The 11524-nt window shown below is 50.2% G+C and overlaps 1 long non-coding RNA gene across 1 annotated transcript in view; it reads right to left on the reverse strand.

Moving 5' to 3' along the window:
• Positions 1-5748: 5748 nt before the first annotated feature.
• The window catches only part of LOC122546741, a 9306-nt gene continuing 3530 nt past the window's right edge, over positions 5749-11524 (reverse strand). Inside the window, exons 2-3 of the long non-coding RNA XR_006310800.1 lie at positions 10900-11010; positions 5749-6262 (exon numbers count right to left, since the gene is read on the reverse strand). This is a non-coding gene — a long non-coding RNA (uncharacterized LOC122546741). The remainder of the gene's footprint in view (positions 6263-10899; positions 11011-11524) is intronic.

The following is an 11524-nucleotide window of genomic DNA, read 5'->3' on the forward strand; positions in this document are numbered from 1 at the left end:
CCCAGAGGGAGGGGGGAAAGGACAGTGTCTGACTCACTGTCTCCCCCAGTCCCAGAGGGAGGGGGGAAAGGACAGTGTCTGACCCACTGTCTCCCCCAGTCCCAGAGGGAGGGGGGAAAGGACAGTGTCTGACCCACTGTCTCAGCCATTCCCAGAGGGAGGGGGGAAAGGACAGTGTCTGACCCACTGTCCCAGCCAGTCCCGGAGGGAGGGAGGAAAGGACAGTGTCTGACCCACTGTCCCAGCCAGTCCCAGAGGGAGGGGGGAAAGGACAGTGTCTGACCCAGTGTCCCAGCCAGTCCCGGAGGGAGGGGGGAAAGGACAGTGTGTGACCCACTGTCCCAGCCAGTCCCGGAGGGAGGGGGGAAAGGACAGTGTGTGACCCACTGTCCCAGTCAGTCCCAGAGGGAGTGGGGAAAGGACAGTGTCTGACCCACTGTCCCAGTCAGCCCCAGAGAGAGTGGGGAAAGGACAGTGTCTGACCCACTGTCCCACCCAATCCCAGAAGGAGGCGGGGGAAAGGAAAGTGTGTGACCCACTCTCTCCCCCAGTCCCAGAGGGAGGGGGGAAAGTACAGTATCTGACCCACTGTCTCAGCCAGTCTCTGAGGGAGGGGGGAAAGGACACTGTCTGACCCACTGCCCCGGCCAGTCCCAGAGAGAGGGGGATAAGACAGTGTCTGACCCACTGTCCCAGCCAGTCCCAGAGGGAGGGGGGAAAGGACAGTGTCTGACCCACTGTCCCAGCCAGTCCCAGAAGGAGGGGGGGGGAAAGGACCCACTGTCCCAGCCAGTCCCATAGGGAGGGGGGAAAGGACAGTGTCTGACCCACTTTCCCAGCCAGTCTCAGAGGGAGGGGGGGAAAGGACAGTGTCTGACCCTCTGTGCTGAAAATGTGTTGCTGGAACAGCGCAGCAGGTCAGACAGCATCCGGGGAACTGGAGAATCGACGTTTCGGGCATAAGCCCTTCTTCAGGACCGTCTTCTGACCCTCTGTCCCAGCCAATTCCAGTGGGAGGAGGGAAAAGGACAGTGTCTGACCCAGTGCCCCGGCCAGTCCCAGTGGGAGGGAGTCATGTGAAGGACAGTGTCTGACCCAGTGCCCCGGCCAGTCCCAGTGGGAGGGAGTCATGTGAAGGACAGTGTGTGACCCAGTGCCCCGGCCAGTCCCAGTGGGAGGGAGTCGTGTGAAGGACAGTGTCTGACCCAGTGCCCCGGCCAGTCCCAGTGGGAGGGAGTTGTGTGAAGGACAGTGTGTGACCCAGTGCCCCGGCCAGTCCCAGTGGGAGGGAGTCGTGTGAAGGACAGTGTGTGATCAGTAACAATAACCACCCATTCCCTTTGGACAGTTGCAGATGAGCTGGTGCCTCTGTTTGTGAAATGATGGCACACGTGGTTCTGTGCTGGCTGGGCCCACCTAGGTATACATGGACCAGGCCGTGTCTGACCGAGCTCACGGACCTTGCACTGTTACTGAGGAGTTTATTCCATCCCGAAAAGGGCAGTGAGTGACAGTGGCTACCCGACCCTCCACAAAATTCATCTGTTTTCGTAACTGGAGCCTTGCATTTGCGAGATCATTCCCGTCAACCCGCCTGCACTCTGTCCGGTACGTTCTGACCTTGCTATAACGTGATGCCCAGAATTGTACACAATACTCCAGCAGACCACGGCAACTGGAAATTCAGTCAGTAATATCAGCTTACCTCGGTTCACGTTCCCACTGCTCCTGAGGTGATGTTTCGACCACATCAGTAGCGGATCTGAACCATAACTTCCACTGAGGGAACATTAATCTCACTGATGGCAAGTCCAAAATTACCAGTGATTGTTGTAAAAACACATGATGGAGGGTTTATGTGCAGCTGTGGTCACCCAGTTATGGCAAGGACATCACTGAAGGAGGTTCTGAAGAGATTTACCAGGATATTGCCGGGTTTGGAGGGTTTGAATTATAAAGAAAGGTTAGATAGGCTGGAACTTTTTCCACTGGAGCGTAGGAATTTACAAAATCATGAGGCGTGTAGATCAGGTTCATGGCAGGTGTCTTTCCCGAGGATGGGGGATCTCAAGACTAGGGGTCTCATTTTCAAGGTGAGAGGAGAGCGATTTAAAAAAAGACGTAAGAGGCAATTTTTTTACGCAGAAGGTGGTTCGCGTGTGGAGTCACCTTCCTGAGGAATGGTGGATGTGGGGACAGTTTCAATGTTTAAAAGACATTTGGATAGGTACATGAATAGGAAAGGTTTGGAGGGATATGGGCCAGGAGCAGGCAGGTGGGACTAATTTAGTTTGGGATTATGGCTAGCATAGATTAGTTGGGCCTAAGGATCTATTTCCGTGCTGTATGACGCTATGACTCTGTCACTCACACCCTTTAATGAAACCTGCAGCTATAGGAAGAGATTGGATAGGCTGGGGCTGTTTCCCTTTGGAACAGAGATGGGTGAAGGCGATGTCTTAATTGAGGTATGCACAATAATGAGGTTCATGCACTGTTGATGGGCTGAATGGTGTCTTTCTGTGCTGTAACTTCTGTATTCCTATCGTTTCTCTGCCGGGAAATCAGACAAGAAACTGAGTGCCTGCTTACTATCTCTGCTGGCCATGGAAAGGCCTACAGTGCCATTTCAAACTTCACCCACATACAACAGCCCAAAATTCATCATCTCGGTGTTGTGTGTGTTGGAGCTGGGTGCAAACTGACTGGCAAATTTCTCACAACCCATCAGTGACTGCTCTTCCAAAATAAAAGGACTCCATTAGCAATGAAGTGCTTGGAAACGGATGCAATTTGTTGTTCATTCGTTCCTGGGATCTGGGCATCACCTGCTGGGCCCAGTATTTACTGCCCTGTCTCTAGTTGCCCCCTTGAGAAGGTGGGGGTGAGCTGCATTTACTGCCCTGTCCCTAGTTGCCCCCCTTGAGAAGGTGGGGGTGAGCTGCATTTACTGCCCCTGCCCCTAGTTGCCCCCTTGAGAAGGTCGGGATGAGCTGCATTTCCTGCCCCTGTCCCTAGTTGCCCCCCTTGAGAAGGTGGGAGGGAGCTGCCTTCTTGAACCGCTGAAGTCCATGTGCTGTGGGTGGACCCACAATGTCCCTTAGGGAGGGAATTCCAGGATTGGGACCCAGCCACACTGAAGGAACGGCCGATATATTTCCAAGTCGGGATGGGGAGGGGCTCGGAGGGGAACTTGCAGGGGGTGGTGTTCCCATGGACCTGCTGCCCCTTGTCCTTCTGGATGGAAGTGGCTGTGGGGTTGGAAGGTGCTGCCTGAGGGTCTTTGGTGAGTTTCTGCTGGGTATCTTGTAGATGGTACACACTGCTGTTTCTGAGCGTCGGGATGTGGAGGGAGGGGATGTTTGGTGAGTTTCTGCAGGGTACCTTGCAGATGGTACACACTGCTGTTACTGAGCGTCGGGGGGTGGAGGGAGGGGATGTTTGGGGAGTTTCTGCAGGGTATCTTGTAGATGGTACACACTGCTGTTACTGAGCGTCGGGGGGTGGAGGGAGGGGATGTTTGTGGATGTGGTGCCAATCAAGCGGGGGCTGCTTTGTCCCTGGATGGTGTTGAGCTTCTTGAGTGTTGTTGGGGCTGCCCCCATCCGGGGTAAGTGGGGAGTATTCCCTCACCCTCCTAACTTGTGCCTTGTTGGCGGGCTTTATAGAGTCATAGTCATAGAGTCACGCAGCATAGAAACAGACCCTTTGGTCCAACTCATCCATATCAAACAAATATCCTAAATTAAATCTAGTTCCATTTGCCAGCACTTAGCCCATGCTAAGTGGTGTTGGAAAAGCACAGCAGGTCAGCTAGCATCTGAGGAGCAGGAGAATCAACGTTTCAGGGCAAAGCCCTTCATCGGGAATGAGATTTGTGAGCCAAGGTGGTGGAGACACAAATTGGAGAGGGGTGGAGCTGGGGGGGCGGGCGGGGGAGAAGGTGGCTGAGAGTGTGATAGGTGGATAAAAGTAGGGTTAAAGCTGATAGGTCGGAGAGGAGGGTGGAGAGGATTGATGGGAAGGAAGGTGGACAGGTGGAGGTGCCCAGTTGCAAATTTGGCACTGGGGTAAGGTGGAGGGAGGGGAAATGAGGAAACTAGTGAAATCCACATTGATGCCCTGGGGTTGGAGGGACCCAAGGAGGAAGATGAGGCATTCTTCCTCCTGGCATGGGTGGTTACAGAGTGGCGATGGAGGATGCCCAGGTTTTGCACTTCCTGCAGGTCCTGGGGCTCCTCCATCACCACTCTCTAACCACCCCACCCTGGGGAAGGTGCCAGTACAGGAGTGTGGGTTGGTGTGGGGCGTGGACATGACAAGAGAATCGCAGAGAAATGGTCTTTCCGGACAGCGGTTAGGGGTGGGGAGGGAAACATATCCCTGGTGGTGCGGTCTGGTTGCCTCTCCAAACACAACAAGACAGAACTCCCTTTGTCCTCACCTTCCACCCCACCAACCTCCATATACATTGCATCATCCTCTGCCATTTCCGCTACCTCCAGTCAGACCCCACTACCAGGGATATATTTCCCTCCCCACCCCTATCAACTTTCCATAAACACCATTCCCTTCGTGACTACCTGGTCAGGTCCACACCCCCCAACAACCCACCCTCCCTTCCTGGCATCTTCCCCTGCCACCGCAGGAATTGCAAAACCTGCGCTCACACCTCCCCCCTCACCTCCATCCAAGGCCCCAAAGGAGCCTTCCACATCCATCAATGTTTTACCAGCACATCCACCAATATCATTTTATTGTATCCATTGCTCCTGAGACATTCTCCTCTACACTGGGGAGACTGGACGCCTCCTCACAGAACGCTTCAGAGAACATCTCAGAGAGCACAGCAATCAACCCCACCGCCCTGTGACCGAACACTTCAACTCCCACCTCCCACTCCGCTGAGGACATGCAGGTCCTGGGCCTCCTACATCGCCACTCCCTAACCACCCCATGCCAGGATGAAGAACGCCTCATCGTCTGCCTTGGCACCCTCCAACCCCAGGGCATCAACATGGATTTCACCAGTTTCCTTATTTCCCCTCCTCCCGCCTTATCCCAGTTCCAACCTTCCAACTCAGCACCTCCCTCATGACCTGTCCATTACCCTTCCCACACCCCCTCCCATTTATCTCTCCAGCCCCGAGGCTCCCAGCCTCGTTCCTGATGAAGGGCTTTTGCCCGAAACATCGATTCTCCTGCTCCTTGGATGTTGCCTGACCTGGTGTGCTTTTCCAACACCACACACTTGACTCTGATCTCCAGCATCTGTTCTCTATATCCCTCCATATCCCTCTCACTCTTCTAATCACATACCCATGCAGATTTCTTTTAAATAATGTTTGGGGAGTCAGGAGATGAGTTGTGAGACACATTACAGCTGGAAGTTTGCCTGTGTGTAATATTACCAGTGTGGAACTAAAGTGAATGATTCAAAGCATATTTTTCCTTCAGCTTTCTATGTTCAAATAAAATTGGAAATAAGAAAATCCTTTTAAAGCTCTGTTGACTTTAACTCTTTTCTTCCTGCAGTACTGTAGTGTGTTTAATCTTCAGTTCCTGGAGACTTCTGACCCTTCTGGAGAATTGTTTAACTGTTCTGTAGAACGCACTTTTACAATATTCGTTAAGATATAAAGACAAAAAAAGCAAACTAACTTTCCTCTCCAAACGCCGTATCCTGTGGGTGGGGATAGTCCCATGGGGGAAATGTTGGGTGTGACAAAGTGGGGACACACATAGAAAGCATTGGCAATAATTTATATAAATAGAGAAATAAATAATCGCAGCCATGAATAGACAGAAAGGTTATTGTATGACACGCTGGGGCGTCGCGCAGGGCAAAGTTGTGAGTTAACGTCAATGATCCATTGGCTCTCTCTCTGAAAGAGCAAAGTTACTTGGTTCACCCCAATGGTTCAGTCCTTGATTAAGGGCCTCTGTCTTTCACCTATTATCCTAACTGAGTGTGCAGTGGAAACAGCAAACTCCTGGCCAGTTCCTCCTGGGATGCTGGAGTGTTGGAGCACTGTCCTCCGACTGGTGTCAGAGTTACCCTCGGGTGGTCCTGTCTGCAGGGGAGATTCATGGCTCCTCTTCACTTCCCCAGTGTGGAAAAGAACAGGGTGGGGGGGCTACGTGACGTCCCTGTCCTCGGGGTCAGTTGGGCATGGGCTCCTCGATCCTCCATCAGCCGCTTGACCAGAGAAGCTTTCTCCTGCTCTAAGGTAGTGACTCGTTCACGCTTCGATGACAGCTCCTGTAGGCCAGATACAGACATGAATGAACAGTGTGCTGTTTCACATTAAAACAGGAAGACAGTGGGGTGCTGTCAGGGGGCAGGGACTGCTGTCACGTGCTACAGTCAGAGAAAACACAGTGTCTGAAATCAGATGGGGCTTCAGCAATTGGACAACATTTGTTAGCCAATCCTGACTGTGCTGAGATGGACCCAGGAAGACTGTGTGAGGTTATCACCTTTACAATTCTCATGTATCAATGCATGGAACCCTACTCCCTGCAGCTCCACACAATACGTTCACCGGTTACACTTTTCTCAATGAGGAAAGGCCGATGGAGACAGCCAATCCCGCGGCAATGCCCTGACCAATCAACGTGCCTGGTTTGAGCTAACAGCTCCTGCTGCATCTCCATGCCAACGTGGCCCAACCAATCAGCCCTCTCCCCTCATGTTGCAGGTGACACTGTTTCCTCTCTAATGCCCCCTTTCTCCTGATTCAGTTCCTGGTGAGCTGGGGTCAGGGAGCTTCCTCCTTGTGCAATGTTTAAGATCGGTTCTGCGAGCAATTCTTACAGCAATTGTCCAAGTGTCAGCCCAGCTTCAGCAGGTATTTGCCCAACCCCCTCCTGTTATGGTTGTGGGGATGGGGCAGGACAGTGGTCTGAGGGTGTGTGGGATCAGCCATGATCCTATTGAATGGTGGACCATGCTCGAGAGGCCAAATGGTCTACTCCTGCTCCTAGTTCTTATGGTCTTATAGAGTCATAGAGATGTACAGTACAGAAACAGACCCTTCGGTCCAACTCGTCCATGCCGACCTAAATTAATCTAGTCCCATTTGCCTGCACTTGGCCCATATCCCTCCAAACCCTCCTATTCATATACCCATCCAAATGCCTCTTAAATGTTGTAATTGTACCAGCTTCCACCACATCCTCTGGCAGCTCATTCCATACACATACCACCCTCTGTGTGAAAATGTTGCCCCTTAGGTCCCTTTCATTTCTTTCCCCTCTCACCCTAAACCTATGCCCTCTAGTTCTGGACTCCCCCACCCCAGGGGGGAAAGACCTTGTCTATTTATCCTATCTATGCCCCTCATAATGTTATAAACTTCTGCGAGATCACCCCTCAGCCTCTGACGCTCGAGGGAAAACAGCCCCAGCCTATGCAGCCTCTCCCTGTAACTCAAACCCTCCAACCCTGGCAATATCCTTGGAAATCTTTTCTGAACTTTTATACTAATAATAAAGAACAGTACAGCACAGGAACAGGCCCTTCGGCCCACCCAGATGACACCGACACGATGCGTTCCGAAACTAAAAACCTTTTGACTCTGTGTAGTCCATAATCCCTCTATTCCCTGCCTAGTCATGTATCTGTCCAAATGCCGTTTAAACGTTGCTATTGTATCAGCCCCTCCACCACCTCCTCTGGTAGCACATTCCAGTCACCTACCACCCTCTGTGTAAAAAAACCTCACCTCCCACATCTCCTTCAGACTTACCCCCTCTCACCTTAAACCTATGACCCCTACCCATTGTCATTTCTAAAAGACCCAACTATCCATTCTATCATTCTATCCTGGGAAAAAGACCCCAACTATCCATTCTATCATTTTATCCTGGGAAAAAGACCCCAGCTATCCATTCTATCATTCTATCCTGGGAAAAAGACCCCAGCTATCCATTCTATCATTCTATCCTGGGAAACAGACCCCAAATATCCATTCTATCATACTATCCTGGGAAACAGACCCCAACTATCCATTCTATCATTCTATCCAGGGAAAAAGACCCCAACTATCCATTCTATCATTCTATCCTGGGAAAAAAGACTCCAACTATCCCAGGATAGAATGATAGAATGATAGAATGATAGAATGAAAGATTCCAACTATCCATTCTATCATTCTATCCTGGGAAACAGACCCCAGCTATCCATTCTATCATTCTATCATGGGAAACAGACCCCAGCTATCCATTCTATCATTCTATCCTGGGAAAAAGATTCCAACTATCCATTCTATCATTCTATCCTGGGAAAAAGACCCCAACTATCCATTCTATCATTCTATCCTGGGAAACAGACCCCAGCTATCCATTCTATCATTCTATCCTGGGAAAAAGACCCCAACTATCCATTCTATCCTGGGACAAAGACTCCAACTATCCATTCTATCATTCTATCCTGGGAAAAAGACTCCAACTATCCATTATATCATTCTATCCTGGGAAAAAGACTCCATCTATCCATTCTACCATTCTATCCTGGGAAAAAGACTCCAGCTATCCATTCTATCATTCTATCCTGGGAAAAAGACCCCAACTATCCATTCTATCATTCTATCCTGGGAAAAAGACTCCAGCTATCCATTCTATCATTCTATCCTGGGCAAAAGACTCCAGCTATCCATTCTATCATTCTATCCTGGGAAAAAGACCCCAACTATCCATTCTATTCATTCTATCCTGGGAAAAAAGACTCCAACTATCCATTCTATCATTCTATCCTGGGAAAAAAGACTCCAACTATCCATTCTATCATTCTATCCTGGGAAAAAAGACTCCAACTATCCATTCTACCATTCTATCCTGGGAAAAAGACTCCAGCTATCCATTCTATCATTCTATCCTGGGAAAAAGACCCCAACTATCCATTCTTACCCATGTCTCTCATAATTTTGGAAACTTCTATCAGACTGCCCCTCACCCTTCGACATTCAAGTGAATACAAACCAAGTTTGCCCAATCTCTTCTCATAGCTAATCCCCTCAAACCAGGCAACATCCTGGCAAACTGTTTCCATACATGTTCCAAAGCCTCCACATCCTTCTGGTAGTGTGGCAACCAGAACTGTACACAATGTTCCCAAAGGTGGCCTGACTAAAGCCCTCCGAACAGCTGCAACGTGACTTGCCAATTTTTATACTCCATGTCCTGACTGATGAAGACAAGCTTGCCACGCATCTTATGGACCACCTTATCCACCTGTGTTTCAGGGAACTGTGGACTGTATGCTTAGGTCCCTCTGTCTGTGTGAACCTACCCTGTCCCTCTCTACCCTCTTCCTCCTGAAATATGTATAAACCGCCTTGGATTTACCTTAATCCTGTTTGCCAAAGACATTTCGTGGACCCTTTTAGCATCCTAATTCCTTGTTCAAATTCTTTCCTGCTAACTTTGTCTTCATCAAGGGATCCCTCTGTCTTCAGTTTCCTAAAGCTTACATATATCTTCTTTCCCTTTTTGACTAAGCTCTCAATTTCTCTTGTCATCCAAAGCTCCCAAGTCTTGTCATCCATATCCTTCATTTACACAGGAACATGCTAATCAACTGGCCTTTAAAATATTCCCACATGCCAGATATGGATTCACCCTCAAACAGCTGGCCCCAATCCACATTCCCCAGTTCCTGCCAAAAACTGTGGTAGTTAACCTTCCCCAATTTCATTCTTTCACCTGAGGACTACTCTTACCCTCATCCATAAGCCACTTAAAACTCACAGAATTATGGTCACTGCTCCCTAAGTGCTCCTCCACTGATACTTTGATAACTTGGCCTGGCTCATTCCCCCATACCAGGTGTAGTATTACCCCTTCCCTAGTTGGACTATTTGCATATTGCTTCAAGAGCCCGTCCTGGACACACTCAGCAAACTCCACCCCCACCCATTCAAGCCCCTGGCACTAAGGGAGTCCCAGTCAATATCAGAGAAGTTAAAATCACCCAGATCATACGACATAGGAGCTGATAAGTTTCTCAACCCCATTCTCCCGCTTTCTCCCTGTAAACCTCGATTCCCTTGATACCCAAGAACCTATCTATCTCAGTCTTAAATATACCCAATGACCTGGCCCCCACAGCCTGCTGTGGCAGTGAATCCCATTGATGCCCCACTCTCTGGCTGAAGAAGTTTCTCCTTATCTCTGTTCTAAAAGGCCTTCCCTTTACTCTAAGGCTGTGCCCTTGGGTCCTAGTCTCTCCTCCCAATAGAAACATCTTCCCAACATCCACTCTGTCCAGGCCATTCAGTATTCTGTACGTTTCAATTAGAATCCCCTCATCCTTCTAAACCCAGAGTCCTCAAACATTCCTCATGTGTTAAGATTTTCATTCCTGGGATCATTCTCGTGAAACTCCTCTGAACCTGCTCCAAGGGCAATGTATCCTTCCTGAGATATGGGATCCAAAACTGCGTACAATGCTCCAAATGTGGTGTACAGAACCTCAGAAGTACATCCCTGCTTTTATATTCAGAACAACACTGCTTTATCTTTTTCCATAACCTGTCCACATACCTGCTCCTCCATTATCCTCCCTCACTTATGGAGATCCAAACAGCACACACAGTACTCCCAGGGTGGTCTCACCAAGGCCCTGCATAATTACAGCAAGACGTCCCTGCTTCTGTACATGAACAGTCTCGCTGGGAAGGCCATTTCCCTTCTTCACCGCCTGCTGTTCCTGCAATGTTTAGCCTCAGTGACTGGTACAGGGACACCCAGGTGTCATTGCACATTCCCCCCTGCCCACCCACTCTTTCCCAATGCCATTCAGATAATAACCCGCCATCTTGTTTTTGCTACCAGCATGGATAACCCCGCATTGATCCACATCTGTCAGGCATATCCATGAACACCAGCGGGTCCTACCTTGGTCAACAGGTAGTTCTGTTCTTTCAGCGAGCTGATTGGCTGTTGTTGGAATGATTCTGCTCCAAGGGGAGATCTGAAGCCATCGACCCGAGGGGCAGAGAATGGCACCTGTGGATGAGAAAGGGTGGAGGCTCAGAGCTTTTAACACTGGTGCAAGGGTCAGAGCCCAGAAGGCACCCTCGCCCAAGGGTGACTGCAAAGGCTGGAGATGGAGACCTTTAGTGCGGGAGAGTCAGTCTGTCACACAGGGAGCTCCAGATCAGCTCGGGCCATCGGGCGTGTGCAACACTTTCAGGGTGACTGTGAAGAAGGTGGAGGAGCGCACAACGGTCGATCGGACGGTGTTTGTGAAGAAGATTTTGCTGGAGTGCTGCGGGTTTGAATCCGCGGACGTGTACTGCCTGCAGGATTTCCCTGCAGCAGGCTATTTCAATGTGACCTTCAGGAGTGTGAAGAATTGTGAGCAGCTCCTGAAGGTCTTCAAGGAGAAGGAAGGGGAGCCACTGTTCTCCATCTTGTCGGTGGTCCCGTTGTGTGTGCTTCCTGCGCAGAGGAGTCGGGTTGTAACAATCCAGATGTACAACCCTCACGTCCCAGCAGCAGATGTCCTGACCTTCTTGAG

Source organism: Chiloscyllium plagiosum, unplaced genomic scaffold (assembly GCF_004010195.1).
Source record: "Chiloscyllium plagiosum isolate BGI_BamShark_2017 unplaced genomic scaffold, ASM401019v2 scaf_9946, whole genome shotgun sequence".
Lineage (NCBI taxonomy): Eukaryota > Metazoa > Chordata > Chondrichthyes > Orectolobiformes > Hemiscylliidae > Chiloscyllium > Chiloscyllium plagiosum.